We start from the raw sequence: 22,672 nt of genomic DNA on the forward strand, positions 1-22,672 counted from the left end.
ACCAGGAAGGCCAAGAACTCTGCAAATATGGACAAGGGATGGTCAGCATGGAGCTGTCGTTCAGACGCCAAACAGTCAGGAACCAGGGAATACAGGAAAAGCCAAGGTCAAGACAGTGATGCATGAAAAGCCAGGTCTGGGTCAGGAGTATAGATGTAACAGTGATACAGTAGAGACTTGGTCTCATCCATTGGTTAAAACCTAACAAGGGCCACCTCCAACAGAAAGCCCTTTGTACTCTTCCCATTGTGGTCAATTGAGACAACCTGAAAAGCGGCCCTAAAATGTAACTGATTTGTAAGCAGTTGTATCAATCAGGTCCTGACCTTTCCCACATTTATGGCAAGTACTGTAATTTCTAGTATCATAGTGTATGTTATATTTTAATTACATATTTTATTTAGGTTTTATTGTTGATATGTGGAAGTTACCATTTCTGTTTGACAATATTTAATGCTAAAAAGTAATTTTAAAGTTTGCTTTAAAAAGCTCTAAAACTTCTAAAACATTTTAAACACATTTTAAAATAAAATGTTCTTTAAAATATTTTAAATCATTCTTTCTTGTGAGAACATGATGATAAATTCAGTGACTACCTGATATTAAAATATACCTCAAAACTACAATAATTAAAACAGTAAGATACTGTTCTAACAATAGAAAAATTGATGAAAGAGGATAGAAAGCCAGATATATATGCGTATATATACATATGCATATATGTGTGTAAATAAATGTATTTAGTTAATCATAAGAGTAGCATTTCAAATCAGTAAGAAAATTATGGATTATTCAATTAGTGACATATTTAGGAAAAATAAGTAAGATACTTATCTCCCATTATACATCAAAATTAATTTCAAGCAGAATAAGGAGTTAAATATACTCATCTCTTGATGAATTGCAAAAATAGGACAGAAGATTTACTCAAATCCTGCCAAGACACATTTCTTATTTGAACATAAAATACTAGGAGAAAAACAAGTTTGAATATTAATTATTATAGTCAATATTATGAGAATGTATATATCCCACATATTATCAAGTGAATCCTAAATGTGCACTCAGAAAAGTCAATGGCTTATATTCAAATGTTGGCCTTCTTTTCCACCAAACTTTTAACCAAAGCAGCCAATAAAAGTAAGATTAATTCCATTTCTTTCATTTGTTCTATTTCAGTTAAGATTCTTATTAGAAGTACAAATGGTCAAAAGTTTTCAGTAGAAAAATAAATAACGACATGATAAAAAACAAACAAAATCATCATTTACTTTACTTGAAAATTATATTACAACTTTGTTATTTAAAAAGTTAAAAGATGAAAATAAAATAATAAAAGAATGGAAGAAATATACCTGAACATTTGTCTGATCTCATGAGGGGAAAGTCTTTCAACCCATAAGATCAAAATAAGGAAGCATAAAGGAAAGGACTGGTAAATTTGACTAACAAAAATTTTAAATTTCAGTACCTCAAAAATCACACAAACATTGATTAAAAACTCTCAATAAGATGGATATAGAAGGAAATAAAGGCCATACATGACAAACTCACAGCCAACATCATAAAACTGAAAACTATTCTTCTAAGAACAAGAACAAGACAAGGATGTCCAGTCTTGCCACTCTTACTCAATGTAGTATTGGAAGTCCTAGGCAGAGCAATTAGGCAAGAAAAAAGAAATAAAAGGTATCCAAATTGGAAAGGAAGAAGTAAAACTGTCACTATTTGTGGATGACATGATTATATATGTAGAAAACCCTAAAGAATCCAAGAAAAAACTATTAGAAATAATTAGCATATACAGTAAAGTTGCAGGGTAAAAAATCAACATACAAAAATCAGTTGCATTTCCATATACTAACAATAAACTAACAGAAAGGGAAATCAAGAATTCAATCCCATTTACAATTACAACAAAAAGAATAAAATACCTAGGAATAAATTTAACCAAGGAGCTGAAAGACCTGTACACAGAAAGCTATAAGACATTGTTGAAAGAAATTTAAGAAGACATAAAGAAATGGAAAGAAATTCTGTACTAATGGATTGGCAGAATTAACAGTTAAAATGTCCACATTACCTAAAGCAATCTACAGATTCAGTGCAATCCCAATCAGAATCCCAATGACATTTTTCATGGAAATAGAACAAAGAATCCTAAAATTTATATGGAACAACAAAAAACCCCAAAGAGCCAAAGAAATCCTGAGGAAAAAGAACAAAGCTGGAGGCATCACAATCCCTGACTTAAAAATATACTACAAAGCTATAGTAATTAAAACAGCATGGTACTGGCAGAAAAACAGACACACAGATCAACAGAACAGAACTGAGAGCCCAGAAATAAACCCACACATCTATGGACAGCTAATCTTTGACAAAGGAGCCAAGAGTGTACAATGGAGAAAGGAAAGTGTCTTCAATAAATGGTGTTGGAAAAACTAGACAGCCATATGCAAAAGAATGAAAGTAGATCGTTATCTTACATCATACACAAACTCAAAATGGATTAAAGACTTGAATGTAAGACCTGAAACCATAAAACTCCTAGAAGAAAACATAGGCAGTAAGCTCTTTGGCATAGGTCTTAGCAGTATCTTTTTGAATACCATGTCTCCTTAGGCAAGGGAAACAAAAGAAAAAATAAACAAATGGGACTACTTCAAACTAAAAAGGCATGGCAAAGAAAACCATCAACAAAATGAAAAGACAACCTGCCAAGTAGGAGAAAATATTTGCAAGTCGTATATCTGATAAGGGGTTAATTTCATAAATATATAAAGAACTTATACAACTCAAAAACAAAAAAACAAACAACCCAACAAAAAATGGGCAGAGGATATGAGCAGACATTTTTCCAAAGAAGATATACAGATGGCCAACAGGCACATGAAAAGATGTTTAACATCACTAATTATTAGGGAAATGCAAATCAAAACTACAATGAGCTATCATCTCACGCCCATCAGAATGGCTATATCATGCCTATCAGAATGGCTATTATTAAAAAGACAAGAAACAACAAGTGTTGGAGAGGATGCAGAGAAAAAGGAACCCTTGTACATTGCTGGTGGGAATGTAAATTGGTGCAGCCACTATGGAAAACAACATGGATGATCCTCAAAAAATTAAAAATAGAAATATCATATGATCCAGCTATTCCACTTCTGGGTAGTTATCCAAAGAACATGAAAACACTAATTCAAAAAGATATATGCACCCCTATATTCATTGCAGCATTATTCACAATAGCCAAGACTTGGAAGCAACCTCAGTGACCATCAATGGATGAATGGATAAAGAAGATGGTATATATACACAATGGAATACTACTCAGCCATTAAAAAAAGATGAAATCTTGCCATTTGCAACAACACAGATAGACCTTGAGGGTATTATGCTAAATGAAATAAGTCAGACAGAGAAAGACAATTACCATATGATTTCAATCATATGTGCAAGATAAACAAATAAACACATAGATACAGAGAATAGATTGGTGGTTACCAGAGGGGAAGGGAGTGAGGGGAGAGCACAATGGGTAAAGAGGCACATGTGTATGGTGACAGATGGCAACTAGACTTTTGGCAGTGAACATGATGCATCCCATACAGAAACCAAAATACAATGATGTACACCTGAAATTTGTATGATGTTATAAACCAATGTGATCTCAATTTTAAAAAACTGACAAAAATAGTAATAATATAAACAGAATTAAAAGTAAAATAAAATTGGAAAAATATTTTTAAACACATATGGTTGACAAAGTGTTAAATCCTTAAGATACAGAATTCTTACAAATCAATGAGAAAAAAATGAGCAACGGATAGGAAAAGAAATTACCAAAAGAAAAAATTTTCATGGGCTATAAATATGTGAAAACTATCAAATTACAACAACAGTTATAGTTTTTTCTATAAAATTGGCAAAGATTAAAAATCTAAGATGTCGGGGCTGGCCTGGTGGTGTAGTGGTTAAGTTCGCGTGCTCCGCTTCGGTGCCAGGGTTCGCGGGTTCGGATCTCTGGGGTGGACCTATGCACTGCTTATCAAGCCATGCTGTGGCAGGCGATCCACATATAAACTAGAGGAAGATGGGCATGGATGTTAGCCCAGGCCCAATCTTCCTCAGCAAAAAGAAGTGGATTGGCAACAGAGGTTAGCTCAGGGCTAATCTTCCTTACCAAAAAAATAAAATAAAAATAAATTAAATAAATTAAAACATTTAAGATGTCAAGATACTTGGCTTTATTGAAAGTTTTTGTGAAAAATCTACTTTTATACATTGCTGGCAAGAATACAAATTAGTACAACACATATGGAGGACAATTTGGCAATAGGTGACAAAAACTTTTAAAATTTTCATAGTCTTCAATACAGTAATTTCATTTCTAGTAATTTATGATAAGAAGAATTGAAAAATACCTAAATATTCAACAGGAAATTGACTATATTATGGTGTATCCACACTACCACTAAAAAAGTATTATAGGTTATTATTAAACATGTTAAAGGTGATTTTATTAAGACCTGAAGAAAAGAATTTTAGAAAGCAGTACTAATTAGCATAGTTACCTGGGGTGATGGGATTACCATCCAGGACAGCACTACAGCTTCAAAAATGCCCTCCAAAAGGATAGAAGTCATTATACTATTGGATTGCCAGTAAAATAGATAGGCAAGATATAAAAAATGACTGTCAAGATGGAGATGGGTCAATCTTCATAAGTAATATAAATATGTGAAAAATAGACAGCATAGCACTCTATACTTTTAGCAGGATATAGCAGCAGTCTAAATGGCCCTGTTATTTTTTTTAAGTCATTAACGTCCTCACTATAAAACTCTTTGCCATAAAAATTAAGTCCAATTGAATTGCTACACAGAATGCCAAAGGAATTTAACATTTTCTGAAATTCACAGAGAACTAAGAACAAAAAGATTGCTAAGCTACTACAGTTGGGCAACATTCTGATATGTGAAATGGATGGATCTTTCAACTCTCTCAGACTCTGACCCTCTTCACATTTAATTGCTAACCATCACAACATCTTATGCGGCATAGCATAAATAATGCTGGAAAACATCCTGATTTTCCAAAAGGATGAATATTGGAAACCAAAAGCTTGTGGCCTGATATTGGTTCCAAAAATAAAATTCTCAACAAACTATTAAACCAGTAGATATAAGTTTGGAAGAAAAGGATAAGAACAAATCTTCCAGCCATAAGCGTGTGTTCAACCACTGAAAGCCCAGGTTAGAAAAGATCAGGCATCATCCATTGGGAAGAGGACTTGGAAGCAAACACGTCACTACTTCCCACCAAACTTCCAGGTGGATCCCTGGGGCTGGTTGGTTCCATACACATTCCCTTCCCCACTGTAAGCCACTGTGTCCCTGAAGCCCTTCTTTCCCGTCCCTAGGCCAGGCTCTCCATTTCACTGGTGCTCACCCCAGCCCGACTGCAAATAAGCAGCAGTGCTAAGAGTACTTAGACTCTGTCTAGAAGTTGTATGGCCATGTGCTCCACAAAACAATGGGGGCAAGAATTTCCAGCCCTCCAATTTGAGGGGAAGAATGATGTATCAACCTGAAGGTGTCAACGTGGTTACGTCTTTGAGAGGATTGTTTCCATCAGCAAGAATCATTCATAAATCGTATGGATAGACACAGGAGTTGTCTCAGCACCCAGGGTAACTTTTCCAGGATAAAGCACCAAAATGCTTTCTAAGAAATGCTTGTAAGTAGGAGCCTACTAGACAGACACACTGGAGAACTGAGTCAGCCTGATTTTTGGCAGCCTTATCTAAGTTATTTCACCTTGGATAGGGTTGGTTAGCCCCTCCCAGAACTGGTCTCCTGCCTACTGCCTTGCTCCAGATATTTCCTTGGCCAGCTGGCAAGATGCTGCAGTAGCCATTTTACAAACCAGATCAAGCCCTTGGCAGAGCCAGCCAAATACACTATTCATCATATTTTTCAGGTCTGCATTCTGCTGGGTTAGAAAGATTGGATATACCAGCTAGCACTCACTCTCATAGAAGCAACAGGGTCAGGAACCTTCTATAAATCTCAATTCATTTCTGAGATATTTCAATAAAATGAGTAATCAATTTAACCAACTACAATTCTTTCCTGGTTTAGGATCTGCATAGGATGAAACAACAAAAGCAAAAACCACAACAAACCCTGGGCTGCCCAAATCTACAAGACTCCCATATGCTCCTTCAGACAGAGTAATAACAGACTTCCAATATCTATGGAAACTCCAAGTTTAAAACTTCAGTGTTCCAGTCCCTCTACCTTACTTAAAAAGAAAGATTAACTTATGGGTATCATTGGGTATTGTCCCCCCACCATAATCCACCCACCAACATGCTCATATACAAGTACATCTGATACATCTGGCTACACACTACACCCAACAACAGGACACTTCATATTATTGGTCAAGCTGACATCAAGCATTTATGAAAACTGACTGAAAGCTAGGTCATTCAAGCTAGTCAATTTGAAATTACCATGTCAAATAACTGGTATCTTGCAAAACATATCATTTAACCCCAATATACGTTAGTTAGAAACAATAAAAAAGTATAACTAGAGAAACAAAATATTTTAAAATTTAAAATACATTTCTGAACAACCTACCAATCAAAAAAATCAAAACAGAAATTTAAAATTATTTAGAAAAATACCAGGATGATTATATAAATATTATGTACCAAAACTATAGGACACAATCAAAGAGGTTCATAAAGGTTTAGTCTTAAATGCTTGCATTAGAAAAGAAAGAAAAGCTCAATTTAGTGAAGTGATCACCCAACCATAAGGAATTCAGGAAAAAAAACAGTAAAATAAACTCAGGAAGATGAGAGAAAATAATAAAAATAAGAGCAGAAGTTAATGAAAAAGAAAATAAACATAGAATTACGAGGAGCAACAAAGGTCAAAAAAGTACTAAAATATACAACTCTCTAGAGAGAATAATCAAGGGGAAATAAGAGAGAGGCATTAAAATTCTTCAAATCAGGAATAAAAAGGGACAAAGCTATAGTTGCTACAGAGATTAAACAGATAAGATGTTATGAACAACTTTGTGCCTATAAATTTGAAAACTTAGATGAAATAAACAGATACATACAGGTTAACAAAAACCAACTCTTTAAAAAAAGAGAAAACAGGGGCTGGCCCTGTGGAGTAGTGGTTAAGTGTGGGCGCTCCACTGCTGGTGGCCCCGGTTCGGATCCTGGGCGCGCACCGACGCACTGCTTGTCAAGCCATGCTGTGGTGGCGTCCCATATAAAGTGGAGGAAGATGGGCACAGATGTTAGCCCATGACCAGTCTTCCTCAGAGGAGGATTGGCGTGGCTGTTAGCTCAAGGCTGATCTTCCTCGCAAAAAAAAAAAGAGAGAGAAAACATGGAGAGTCTTATAAGCTTTAAAGAAATTGAATCAGTAGTTTAAAATAGTCCCATTAAACACACACACACACACACAGGTTCTGGATGGTTAGCTCGGATATTTTACCAAACATTCGAGCATTGGGCAATTCTAATCTTACACAAACTATTTCACACAATGGAAAAAGATCCATTTGTGATAAAACTTTGCTTTCAAAACCAGATGAGGATACTATAAGAAAAGAAAAATGTAGGTCAATCTCACTTATGAAGAAATATAGATATAAAAGCTCTAAAAATAAACATTTTTATAAAATAAATCAGACAATGTATAAAAAGGCTAATTTATTATGACCAAGTTGGTGTTTCCTAGGAATTCTATATTGGTTTATCATGAGAAGATCAATTAAAGTAATTCACCACATTAACAGTTTAAGGTGAAAAAAAATCATATCTTAATAAAGGCAGAAAAAATTGGATAAAATTGTACATCCATTTGTGATTTAAAAAAATGACAGCAACAACCTCTTTAGCAAACTTGCAATAGAAGGCACTTTTCTTTTTTTTTTAAGAAATCATGTCATATTTTAATTGATAATCCTTTCTCCCCTTGGAGAAAGAAGGCACTTTCTTAACCCAATAAAGGGCATTTCAAAAAACCCACAGACAGCTCATACTTAACAATGAAACATTGAAAGCGTCCTCCACGAGATCAAGTTCAAGATAAGGGTGACTGTTTTTATCAATATTATTCTACATTGTACTGGAGGTCCTTGCACAGTAAAGCAAGAAAAAGAAATAAAGGTAAAGAATTGGAAAGAGAGAAACAAAACCTTCATTATTTGCAGATGATATGATTGCTTACACAGAAAACTCAAGAAGAAAAAGCTTAACACATAGTGGTTATTTATTTGTTGAGGAAAATAAGCAATAAAACAATTGTGAGGATTAAGTGAAATAACCTGTAGCACATAGTAGGAACTTAGTAAATACTAATTTCCTTTCCCTTAAAATTTACTTTTAGGTGTCTATGTCATGTGGGAAAAGGATTTTTAAAAAGTAAAAATTTAAATTAATAAGAGGGATGTTAGATTCAAAATCAATACACAAAAGTAAATTGTATTTCTAGATACCCACAACAATTGGCTAAAAATGTACATTTTTAAAAGATACAATTTAAAATGCAATAAACATTCTTAAATATCTAGCATAAAATAAAGAATGTGTAAGCTTTCCATAGAGAAAACTAAAAAACTTTATTGAAAAACATTAAAGAAGATTAAATAAACAGGAAGATCTATCATTATTTGGTAAGAAGACTGACTATCATAAAGCATATCATCTTTCTCTCCAAATAAATCTACAACTTCAGTGCAATTCCAATAGAAATTATACCAGAATGAATATGTGCATGTGAAACTCAGCAAGTTGATTACAAAATTTACTGGAAAGAATAAAGAGTCAACAAAGACCAAGACAGTATGAGAGAAGAACAAAGTGTGGAGTGGGTTTGGGAGATTCTACCTACTACTATCAAGACACATTATAAATTACGGAAATTAAGGCGGTGTGATATTGTTGCAAACCAAATCTGCAGACCAAAGAAAGACCAAATACACCAAAGAAGGAATAGAGAGCCTAGTAACAAACCCATGCTTATATGGAAAATGGATTTATGACAAAGCAGACATTACAGATCATGAGAAAATATGAACTATTCAATAAATGACACTAGGTCAATTGTTTATCCAAATAGGAAAAAAAAGAAGTTGTATCCCTATCCTACACTCCAACACAAAAATTCACTGCAATTAGATTAAATACTTGCTATGAAACACCAAATTATAAAATTTTCCAAAGACAATATAGAATATTTTTCTTTATAACCTCTTGTTTCTTAAACAAGACGCAAATAATGAAAAATTTAATGAGAAGATCCATAAATTAAATTGCATTAAAATTAAGAACTTGAGCTCCCCATTAAGAATGAAAAGCAAGCAATAGAGAAGGAGAAGATATTTACAATAAATATAACCAATAAGGGTGTTGGTATTCAGAATATATCTATATAAAGAACTCTTATAAGCCTATAAGAAAAAGGAAAACTCAGTAGGAAAAATGCACAACTGGCATGGCCACGTATTTCATAGAAGAGGAAACACAAATAACACAAATATATGAAAAGATGACAGAGAGGGTATTCACAGGGTTCCCATGGAGTATGTGCATGTCTTGCTGTCCACTGTCAGTAGGCTGGAAGGCAAATGAGGGCCATGGACCAAGGAGCTACAGGGAGAGTGGGTTCAGTAGGGAGAGCCAGAGTTTGTGCCCTGGTGGCCGTGGTGGTGCTGGCCCAATACATATTCACCTTGAAGACAGACACAGCAGAAGATCTAGAACATTGAGATGAATATTGGATAACTAAGAAATGACTAATCAAGAGTCTGCTGTCCTTGTGAAAATGATGCCAAAATTCCAGAAACATGCAATTCACCTCAAGAACCCTACGAGGGTAGCAGAAATTATCTGAGGTGTTGTCAAAGGAGCTGTCATACTTCAGATAATAATAGACTTTCATATGACACTAAGTAGATTTCCCTCCAAAGGAAAAGATGCTCAACATGCCATAGCATCATTAACAACTGTAAATTGGCTATAGATAGTTGTCAAAAAAAGATATTCAACTAAAGGAAAAATATTATGCAACTGAAGTTGACCTAGTTCTTGCCAGAGAAGAGAAGTACCCTCACATGGTAGAATAGTACACTAAGTCACATAATTTGCTTGTTGAACAAGTTTTATCAAAAGCTAAACTTAAAGAAATTATGGAAGAATCTGATGTCATATTCAAGGAAGGATATGAGAATTTATTTTATGAGCTCCAACAATACAATGTCCCTGTGTTCATATTTTTGCATTATATAGGTGATGTGCTACAAGAGGCTATCTGTGTTACCATCCAAGCTAGTGTTATCATCCAAATGTCAAAGTAGTGTCCAATTTCATGGATTCTGATGAAAACGGGTTTTCAAAGGACGTAAAGGGGATTTAATCTACATATTTAACAAAAACAGAATATTTCAATCCACTAAAAGACAATAGCAACATAATTCTGTTGGGAGACTCCCAAGGAGACTTAAGAACGGCAGATGGAGTAGCCAATGTTGAACACATTCAGAAAACTGGATATCTAAATGAGAGAGTATAGTTAGCCCTGGTGGTCTAGTGGTTAAGATTTGGCACTCTCACTGCCACGGCCTGGATTCATTTCCTGGTCAGGGAACCACACTACCCTTCTGTTGGTTGTCGTACTGTGGCGCCTATGATGCCGAAAGCTATGCTACTGGTATTTCAAATACCAGCAGGGTCACCTACGGTGGACAGGTTTCAATGGAGCTTCCAGATCAAAACAGAGTAGAAAGAAGGACCTGGCCACCCACTCATGAAAAAATTGGCCATGAAAACCCTATGAATAGCACTGGAGCATTGTCTGATACAGTGCCAGAAGTTGAGGGTTCAATTCTACATTACACAGGGTCACTAAGAATTGGAATCAACATGACAGAACTAACAACAACAAATGACAGAGTGGGTGAACTTTTAGAAAAGAACATGGGCTCTTATATTGTTTTAGTACAATTTAGTACTCATTGGAGGTAGCCAACATTATCCTACAGAAGTTTCTATAAACAAGTATTCTTCAGGAACACCTCTCTCCCGTAGAAGAGATTGATACAAGAACTGCTCATCTTGCTGAAAGACTGCTGTTTACAATGTATTCTTGCTCTTAAAGTTTTTCCTTTATATTACTTCTGTATTTTCAAATATATTGAATCCATCAGCTGGAAACTCCTTTTTTCTACACCACTCCCAACACACTCCCCACCATATTTTTTAAACAGTATAAAAAACAAAACAAAACAAAAAAATCTTGGGGCTGGCCCAGTAGCACAACGGTTAAGTTCACTTTGGGGGCCCAGGGATCGTTGGTTTGGATCCTGGGTGTGGACCTACTCACCGCTCATCAAGCCATGCTGAGGCAGCGTCCCACATAGAAGAGCTACAACTCTACAACTATGATATACAACTATGTATACAACTATATATACAACTGTGGCTTTGGGGAGAAAAAAGAAAAAAGAAGACTGGCAACAGATATTAGCACAGATCCAATCTTCCTCAAAAAAATGAAAGAAAGAAAGAAAGACGTTAGTGATTAATTTAAAAAAAAAAAACTTAAAGCCAAAATTAGAAGATAACTCCCTACTTTTCCAAAATTGATTTTACAGTTTAATATTATCACACACTTTTTGAGGAGTCTTTTTATACTGGGAAAGTTTATAAAAAAATGTTTTGAAAAGAAGTTTCATGAAATGGTCAAATAATGTGCATGATTTTAAATGTTGCTGTTTTCATAATTTGGGTAAACCATGCTGATGGTATCAAAATCTCCTGAAAAAAAAAAGGGGTCAGGGGAATGATTGATTGACCTCTTTAATGACCAGGAAAATAAAAATTAAAACCACAATGAGATATAATTTTCAACACACCAGATTGGCAAAAACTAAAAAATCTGACAATATCAAATGTTAGCAAGAATGTGGAGCAACAGAAACCAACACACACTGCTAGAGGGAGTGTAATTGGTGCAGCCCTCCTTTGGAAAACAGTTTGTCATTAATAGTAAATTTGACATGTGCATAAAGTCTGACCCAACAATTCTACTTCTACATTTATACTCCAAAAAAAACTCCTACACAAGTATATTAGTTTCCTATTGCTTCGATAACAAATTACCACAAATTCAGTGGCTTAAAACAACATGAATTTACCCTCACAGTTTGGGATGTCAGCAATCCTAAAATCCAGGTCAGCAGGGCTGCATTCCTTCTGGAAGCTGTAGGAGAGAATGCATTCCCTTGCCTTGTCTAGCTTTTGCAGGCTGTCTGCATTCCTTGGTTCACGGCCCAATCCTCCATCTTCAAATGCATTTCAAAGCAGCGCAGCATCCTCCTCAGTCTCTCTCTAACTCTGACCCTCCTGCTTTCCTTTTATAAAGACCCTTGTCACTGTATTGGCCCCCTCAGATAATCTAGGATAATCTCCCCACATCAAGGTCTTTAGCTTAGGGCCAGCCCCCTGCTTTAGCGGTTAAGTGCGCACACTCCGCTGCTGGCCGCTCAGGTTCGGTTCCCGGGCGTGCACCGACGCACTGCTTCTTCCACCATGCTGAGACCTCGTCCCACATACAGCAACTAGAAGGATGTGCAACTATGACATACAACTATCTACTGGGGCTTTGGGGCAAAAAAAAAAAAAGGAGGAGGATTGGCAATAGATGTTAGCTCAGAGCCGGTCTTCCTCAGCAAAAAGAGGAGGATTAGAATGGATGTTAGCTCAGGGCTGATCTTCCTCACGAAAAAAAAAAAAAGATCTTTAGCTTGATCACATCTTCAAAGTCCCTCTTGTCATATAAGGTAACATATTCACAAGTTCCGAGGATTAGGATTCGGACATTTTTGGGAAGCCATTATTCAGCATACTGCACAAGTAAACCAGCAGACACATACGAACTGTTTATAGCAGCATTATTGACAATGGCAAAAAAAACTCCAAAAAAACTAGAAATAACTCAAAAGTCTATCAATGGTAGAATGGATAAATTGTGACATATTTATTCAAAGGCATATTTTACAGAAGTAGATATTATTACTATGCATTTCAATATGAATTAATCTCAAAAACATAATGTTGGGCAGAAAAAGCAAGAAACAGAAGAATGTACATAGAATGATTCCATTTATACAAAGTTCAAAAGCAGAGAAAATTAAATTGCATATTGTATGGGAAAACATACATAGGCGGCAAAGCCCTAAAAACAAAAAAAAGCAAGAGAATAATCACACAGTACTCAGGATGGTGATAATAGCGGTAAGGTTCGGGAGGGAGGACAACATAATCGTGAAGGGGCAGCAGAAGACTTCAGTGGTAATGGCAATGTTTTATGTCTTAACCTGGGATAAGCAGAAGGATGTCCAGTTTATAATTATTCTTTATGCTATATGTATATATTTTCTTCTCCCCTTTGGATATTTGATACACTTTACAATTTTCAAAAAAATGCAATGGACAATACCATAAAAACTGAAGGGCCAAAGCTCTTATCATTGTCCATGTGCTCAGCACACGTTTTGTTTTTACTTTCATTTGCAGAGTCCTAAGGGGTATGCTTTAGCAACGTAGACGAGCAGTTAACAACCCAACTCCCACGACGTTAATGGGAACACTCTGGCTAAACCACTAAACTAAGACTACTCCACAGAGTTATTGGTACTAAAACTGAATGTTTATTCAGAGAATCATACACTTCAATTTGTTCACTTCTCTCATTCTTTTACTGTGTTGACATTACCAGGTATTATAGATAATTGACTAAATAGCATCGCCTTCCTTCTCTACAGTCCTTTACACATTGTTTTGTCCAAATAACTTTTATGACTTTGATACTATTGACATGTAATGTGAAGTTAATAATCTAATCAACAAATATAGATTGATAATAATGAGTAGTCAGAATTTAAAATAAAAAAAAAAAACTATGTCATTTCTCCAAAGAAGTATTAACCTCTAATTGGATAAAACCTAAAATGAGCTATTTTCACATGCAAAAAAGCTTTTTTCAAAGGTGGCAGAACTCAATATTTATTTTAAGTCCATGTGCCAATATTTCTGCAGTTTTTCCATAATACTTTGTATGACAGATGTCATTGTCCAGGTACCAAAGCGCTTAATTCCCCTTTTGAACGATCTGTCCAGTTTCACACACCTGTCCTGTATCCTTTTCTCTAAGAAAAGACACTATTTCAAGCATTACCCCTGTATGTTACAGGACAATTAACTGAATCTGCCTATGAATTAAAGGACTCTCTTGAGCATAAGTTTCTCATAAGACTCACATTTATTATCTGATGAAAACTTTAGATGATCACACAAAAATAGTTTTCCCACATAAGTTTTTGCTTTCTTTACAAAAATTTCTGAAGAGAAATGGTATAAATATTACTATTCTTTTTTTCTATAGGTGTCTAAGTAATGAGTGTGCTTTCTTGTGTGAGCATAGGGGACAACTGGTAAATATGGTAATTTTATTACATAGGCTCAGCTGGCTTCACATACCACATAAATATGTAATAATGTTAAAAATATATATAATTAAAATCCACACTGGTTGTATTTTATCTATTATATTCTAAAAGATCTAATACAGAACTTTATATATACAATTTTAAAGGGTGGGTAGACGATCAAAATTAATAGACTTGTGTGCATACTGGAAGATATTAAATTGTAGGTAATCAGTTTTCTATGATATAACTTCCATTCTCTCCACAATGGGCCTCAATATGTGATTTTGTTAAGTAATATTCAGACTGGAAAAATTGATTTTAAAATGCTGAAAGTATATAAGATACTCTGCCATGAAGTCTCTAAAATTATTATGTCGCATAGAAGTTTTTAAAAAACAACAGGGGCAAGAGGGCTGTAACCAAGACATTGCTTCTTGCTACAAAATTGCTCCTGAGAAACCTCATTCTAAACCATTGCAGCAGGCAACGACAGGTAAGAAAATCTGAACAATTCACCAATATTGAACCCCAAAGCTTCCAAGTAGTCATGACACCCGTCTCCCCCTTAGCTGACATAGTATTTTAACCAGGAATAAGGTACCTTTTTTGATCCTTTTTTTTGCATTATTGAGGGTGTATCTTGTGGGCGTAACTACAACTCAACTTTGACAGCAGGGGCTAACAAAGGATTTAGGCTTCCTCCATTTGGTGATTCAGGGTACTAAGGAAATATATCCAAAACGCCAATGACAGAAGACTCTAATGCCTCTAATGGCTCTGCTCTCGTCAACTTGGAAGAACACCTTGGGAATTGCATGGGAGGTATTTTATATATATAAAAACTGAGGCAAGGAGCAGTTAAGCAATGCTTCCAAGGCCAAGGGCAATAAGTGACTGAGCCTGGATATTAATAGAGAGCTGCTTGATTTTCCAAATCCACACAACACACTGTGTACTCAGATTTTATAAGCCTTGTGGTCTGAACCTTAATTACAAAAACTTTAACCAACTTTGGTCCAGATCCACAGCAACTAGCAAAGACTTACAGTTGGAATAAAAATTTTCCCTGTTGTTTTTTGTCTTGAGCTCCTAAATTTAGTCTCGATGGAGGTCTTAAGGCCCTTAGTAATTCATCAGGATTGTTTTCAATTGTGGCACATAGAGTGACATGCTGAGGAACAGAAACCTGCCTAAACTCCTTGACCTATCATCCCCAACCATCCCAAGGGCATCCTTAGCATTTGACACCATCTTTTCAGATTGGCCTCTTCAATGAAATAGAATCACGACAGCTTGTAAATTTCCTAGCCACAAATTCCTTAGATTCAACTGAGAAAAAAGCATATGAGAAATAATTCTGATAAGCCATATCTTTGCAAAGAACTGATTTAGAGGTGTGCTTCCTGCAGTAGTGATCTGAGATAATACCCTCTCCTTAAAGCCATCAAGAGAAGAAATTACCACAACTAAAATATTCTTCCGAGGGATGATCCTGCAAAATTCAATACATCTTGGACAAGCTTTCTTAATCAATTTCTAAAGAAAAGTAAGTGTTTTTTACGGGTCATGACAGGTCAAGACATGTTCCTGTCTCCTCCAACAGTCAATCGAGAGCTCAGGACACTGGCTCTGGATCAGTGTGTTTTACAACAGAAGCTTTGGTTAAATGTAGGGATGGGCTCATGCTGTTCATGAGGTCAAAAGGTGGAAAAGGATGGCAAACGGAGGTAGCATATGAAAAGAAGGCCAAATCAGAAAGCTAAGAAGATCATAAGAAAAGCAGTCAATCAGAGGGGCAAGCAAGAGAGGAACAATCTATGTCTACCATTTCAAAGAAGAGTGGGAAGTTCAGAGCATTTGGTGGGAGATAGAATGGTGGGGGGCAACACCTGAAACAATTTCCTGAGATGAGGGGCTACTGGTCCCCTTGGGTGTGGGTGATGAGGAACCCACTTAAGATGCTGGAGAGGAAGATTTTATAGGGTTTTTTTTTCCTTTTACAGTATAAAGATGAATTATAAGCTTTTAGACATAAATTCTAACCAGTATTGTCATAAAGACAATTTCTGGTTGTGGTTCATGCAATGCGGCCTTATACTATTATAATCGTACCTGGCTGATATTAGGTAATCAGCGCACATTTCTGAAGTGGAATTTAAGGAATGGTATGCTTTTTGATAAGAATCAATGCTATTTTCCTCACAGACAGTATCTGTCATGGGCAGATGACTCACACTGATGCCTTATAAATAGCATGAATTCCTTAGGAATTTCTCCACTGTGCCCTCCTCTCACATTAAATTCAAGATTTTAGCCAAATCCTGCAATGCTATGTATATATGTATATATATACACACACACACACATATATATATATACACACACATATTTATATATATTTACCCATCCAGAAAAGACAGGTCAGGATTCTACTGACACAAAACCTGCCTTGAAGAGAAAGCAGCAACACAATCTGGCTTTGCAGCAGCAGACAGTTCATGACTTTGGCTTTCAATCTTGGTCTTCCAAGCCAGCAGACGAGCATAAAGTAGACAGTGTCATACCAATTACTCCAGCACTGCATGTGGTAAGTTAGCCTTTAAAAGAGGTACTAAATGAGGCCTGTGATCTGTTTAAATTGTAAAGGAATTGAGGTAATTATGGAACTGGATGATTCTTCAGATAATAAAAGTGATGGCTATCATTTACCAAGAGCCTACCATGGACCCATTATCTGTGCCAGGTGTTTTACAAACATATAATTTTCACAACAGCCACGCAAAGTGAGTATGATTGGCCCCACTATACACATAGTATATGTGTATACTATACTATATACAGTATATAGTATAGTATAGTATACTATATGTATACTATATACATATAGTATATGTAGCCTCAGGTTACATGAAAGTAAGGCTTTCATGTAGGCTACATGAGGCTGAGGCTACATGAAAGTAAGCAACTCACCTAATGTAAGTAATTTACCAATAACTGAACTAGAGTGCTAACTCAGAGATGCCTGAGTCTAAAGCTTGGGCTTTTTTTCACCATACCATGCCACTTTGAAGAGTTAGCCATTTATGCTCAGAGCCACTGCCCATGTTGTTAAATGCAGCTCCAAAACCACAAAGAGATCTGTCAGTGGTAATAAACAGTAGATTATGTTCAACTTAATGTACTAGAACAGAGTCAGAAGTTAACCATTTGTCATTCTTCTTGGTGGCCAGTGCAACACCAAGGTCACTTTTTTCCAGTCTATAATTAAATATTTTAGCAAAGGTTGACCTATGCAGAAGGAAAACACAGAAGAAATCAAGTATGCCCCCCAAAAGATTGAAACTCTTGCCTCATGAAGATTAGGCACATTATGAATTGCAAATATATTTTCTCAGGCTCAGCCCACTTCATAGAAATCATGAAATGACCAAAGAAATTGAAGCTAGAATCCTGATTTTACTTTATTTTCCAAAAACAGCAAGTTGATATGTAAGTATAATGTATGATTTCCTGATACTTTCCTTTGAGTTAAACCTCTTGTGATCATGGTCACATAGGAAGTTCTTGGGAAGTGCAAAAAACACTAGATGTGATGCCAAAAATCCTGAATTCCCTGTCCCAGCTCTGCTACTGTTTAGCTCCAAAATTCTGGACCATTTAGCTTCTCTAAGCCTCAGTCTCTTCATCTTTTAAATGGAGACAATGATTCCTACTTTCACAGCAATAAGGATGAATTGAGATAGTATAGGGTGAAGCATTTTATAAATCATAAAGTGCTACACAAATATACCACCACATTCAGAATACAGAACAGGAATCAGACTAGAAGAATTAGGAACTCTCCGTTTCCCAAATCCTGTCCCCATGGCTTGACTAACTTTCTGTCTTGAAGTCTGTGAGATTTCCCTAGACGTTATTTCCGGGATGTTATCCCTCACCACGCTTATTATTTTTGATTGCTTCAGTGGGATCTGCCCCCAGCAATCAAACCAATTCATCAAAAGAATTCATATGCCCCCAAAGGACTTCCCTTCCACCCAAACAGCAAAGAGTTGTTGGACCAATAAATCACTGTTATGGCTATAACTTCAACACCCTACTTACAGTTCACCTATAGTTTCCAAAATGTTTCACAGTAAAGAAAAATGTGCAATTTATTCTAGGATTATTTGCTTGCTTATATCCTCCAGAGCTCTGAGTCTTTTCTCAGAGACAAGTGTATATCTCTTATTTTACAATGGATGTATGCAATTATAAGATCTGCAGAGAACAACTCTAGCTCTGCCTTGAACACTATCAGTATCTCTAAAATATCATGGGAAATCTGTTAACAATTTCCTCCAGTCAATTCCTAATGATGTAAACAGATTTTCTCAGCAGGTTTTGGTACTGACCAGTTGTGATGAAAAATGAAAGGTTTTAATTTTTAAAGGAACTGTCCATGTTTCACACTCACAACCCAGCTTCCAGAAATATCAACTGTATAGTCCACGTCAAAGTTGTCTCACAACTTTGATAAAGGGCATTGTGAAAAGATGTTGTTGAATAGCTCATTACTTATTGTTTATACACACAATAGAGGCAGCAGGTGCTTAAGAACACAAATTGTGGCTCCAAACAATCTCGGTTCAAACCCTGACTTTCCAACTTATTAGCTGTGTGATCTTGAGGAAGTTACTTAATCTCTCCATACCTCAGTTTCTTCAACTGTACGGTGGATTTATAATAGACTTACCTTATAAAATTGTTGCACAAAATAAATATGTTAATATATATAAAGTGCTTAACACAATGTCCGGCACACAGTAAGCTCCTTATAAATGTTAACTATTACTACTACTATTATTTTGCCTTCACAGGCATTAATGGGTTATATTGCATGCACTGAATCTTCCAGAGGCATCTCGTCACAAACTCTCCAAACATGATACAATTGCTGGGATCTTTGCATGTAAATAATCAATATCAACTGATGTCAATGGATGTGAATTGCTAACACAGCTTTTGGAAGGCATGCTAACAGATTTTTGGACTTCATATTCTGTCAAGAAGCCTTCTTCTTTCACAGACAGGACTAATACATATGAATATGTGAGCAGAACATGAGTATAATCCTTAATATCTCCCACAGTAGTAAAAGTGTAGAGTCCAGACAAAGTCAGACAACTTGGGTTTGCACCCTGGCTCTGCCACTTAGTAGCTGTGTAAACTTGAGGAAGTCACTAAACCTCTCAAAGTTCAGTGTCTTCATATGTAAAATGTGGAAAGTAATGGTATCTATCTTACAGAGATTTGTGGGGATGAAACGAGATAACTAAATCTTAGCACAGTGCCTAGCACAAGGCATATAGTCAATAAATGTTAGCTATTGCTATTAATTTCTCTTTAGTTTGGTTAATCCAGTTGATATGAGTTCTTTTCCTGTGTGTTAATTGAAAAACAAATTATATTTGCAGTTGATACTTGAAGGCCTATATTTGTAAGTATGAAGTTTTAACAGCGGAAGTCTTTTCTTGTGTCATTATAATGTCAGATTTAGTTCACTTGAAGAGGCATTTTTGGAATGTTTTATTATAAATCTTACAATTTAGAACAATCCTGGAGTAGTTGTCTATGAAATGTACAGAAATATGTTGAGAAGGTGGTTGGCCTCTGTAATAGAATCATCAATGTTTCTTTCTATTTAAGTTATTTGTTTGTTTTTATAATTTAAGAATTGGGATCAGAACTTCAGAATGATAAAGTTATAGAGTTAGGTTAGAGGATATCTAGTTGAGGAGGGTTGTTGACTGCCCCATTCAAGTCAGGTAGACATGACTTAACCATGGTTTGCCTTTCGCAAAGCTGAGCTATTCAGTTCATCTTTGGTTCCCTTGTAGCTTTCCTTTACTTTTCTCAGTCCTTGAAACTATCCTGGTTGCATTATTGTTCTTATCAAGTGGCCAATTTATTTCTGTTAGCATTAACTGCTAATTAACTTATTCACTGCTAATAATGGGCTCTCAGAGATGTTTAGAGAGTCTTACAGATGGAAAAGCCAGAAATATTAAAGGGAATTAAGCTATAATAGTAGAATTATAGGTTGTGAAGTTGTTAGTTGGGGGTAGAGACCATTGCCCAATATCTTTTGCTCACTATTCCTATGTCTAGGGCCTATCTTGTTCCTGTGGACTCATTAGTATTCTTAGACTGGAATAATTATGCAGAAAAATTTTCTCTAATTTTTGACTTAGAGACAAAGAGACTCAGATCCTATGACATAATAGTTGGCTATATTCTCTATTGCAGTTAATGGCAAGACCCAGAAGCAAATCTGAACCCAAATCATTTATTTCTTAAAGATATCATCCAATGGCAATACCAAGGAGTGGCTTATCCCCAGCCTTCCCAAAGATATATACAGACAACATGTTGTTATGCAAATAGAGCTTTATTACAAGTCCCTTAGTCTACACTTCCAGCCAGAGGGTAGCCCTGAGCCCTCCTTGTAACATTCTGGAGCAGCCACTGGTAATAGTATGAGTGGCTGAGACATGAGACTCATTCAACACTAAGCATACCTTGCTACAAAGCTACTAATTTTCCAACTCTGGAGCAGAATTGTTTTGTAACATTTCTGCTCTTTGCTTTCATAATTAAGATGAAATTTTAGAGCTGGAAGAGTCTTAGAAATCATTTTCCTAGCCCTCTCGGATTACATGTGAAGATTCTGAGGTCCACAGAGAGCAGGTCATCTGCCCTAGTTCCCATATGTGACAAGTGCAGAGAAGCCCAGATCTGTGTTGCTCTCCTGCTCATAAGCCTTCTGTAGTTCTTTGTCTTCAAAGTGAAGGTGACTAAGATAATAAATCCCTTGAATAAATCTGGCCCCACCTTCCTATCCACTGCTTGGACTCCTTGTTGCCTCATAAACATTCGAGGTAGGAAATGGTTAAGAATGTAATTAGACCCATTAGGAGGCAGATTCAATCATCTAGGGGAAAGATAACGGTGACTTGGACTTGAGCTGTGGAAATGGAGATGGAGAAAAACGGACAGACTTGAGATCTGTTTTAAAAAGTGAATCAAAAGAACTTGCTGATAGATTGAATATGGTGGGTGAGTAAAAGGAAGGAATCAAAGATGATGCCTACGTTTCTGGCTTGGGTAACTGAGGATAAGGAAGATAAGATGGGGGCAAGAGAATGCTGCAGGGAATGGTTGGTGAAAGAAAGAGTTCTCTCAATGTTTCCGATATAACAATCCATTTGTGAGGCGGCATGCACATGGCAGAGGAGGAATGACTCTTCACCCATCTCTGGAGTCCATGAGGAGAGATTTCCCTTTGGACCAGCCTTTGGACCTACCCTTTGCTCCTCCTCAGGGAGGTAGGGTAACTTACCTGATTAGGGTGCTAGGGTAACTTACCTGATTAGGGTGCTAGGGAGACTAACTGGGCATGCGTAGCCCAGCCCCTCCTTCCCCATAATCTTCTGGCATCAGGCTGCCCACAGGAAGCATGCCTCCACTCTGTTCCTCAAGGCTGTAAGTTTCAAAGGGATAGGCCCCTTGTGTGGGGAGGACTGCAGGCATCTAGCATTGTCTGTATCTGGGAGGGTAGGTCTATCTAATTCTGGAAGTGAGTATTATAAGCCCATAAATATAAGCCCATACTCCAGTATTTGCCTAATAAGTTATAAATGTGATATTTTGATGTCTCATTTCCTCTTTTGTCTCATTTCTCATCTTAGTCAGATCAGGGCAGGGAAGAGAGATATTATTTATTGGGGCTTCTCAAAGCCCAAGAGTGAGAGAAGCAGTGATGGAGGAATACAGAGTCCTAACTCTAACACTCATGGTCCTGTGGCCTCAGGAAAAAGGCTTCAGTGCTCGCCTCCTAATCTATAAAAGGGAGAGGATACCACGCACTCCACCTTTCTCACCAGGTTATCATGAAGACCACATGAGATAATGCTGTAAAGGTGCTAGGCTCAAATTAATATTCAAATATAGGAAATGTTATTTTTAGTTCCAAATGCACTGACTAAGGAAATTAAAGGTGAAATTTTTGCAAAGAGAACACAAAAAATGGACAAACTAATGTTTCTATTTTAATAATAATTATCAGAAATATTTTACTGTACATGTCTCTTTAGGC

The 22,672-nt window shown here is 36.2% G+C and overlaps 1 protein-coding gene and 1 pseudogene across 1 annotated transcript in view; one reads left to right on the forward strand and one right to left on the reverse strand.

Moving 5' to 3' along the window:
- The window catches only part of LOC131410455 (dual 3',5'-cyclic-AMP and -GMP phosphodiesterase 11A-like), an 82,157-nt gene that overhangs the window by 41,077 nt on the left and 18,408 nt on the right, over positions 1–22,672 (reverse strand). The window lies entirely within an intron of this gene.
- LOC131410856 (cytosolic 5'-nucleotidase 3A-like) lies at positions 9,682–11,097 on the forward strand (annotated as a pseudogene).

This window comes from Diceros bicornis, chromosome 10, assembly GCF_020826845.1.
Source record: "Diceros bicornis minor isolate mBicDic1 chromosome 10, mDicBic1.mat.cur, whole genome shotgun sequence".
Lineage (NCBI taxonomy): Eukaryota > Metazoa > Chordata > Mammalia > Perissodactyla > Rhinocerotidae > Diceros > Diceros bicornis.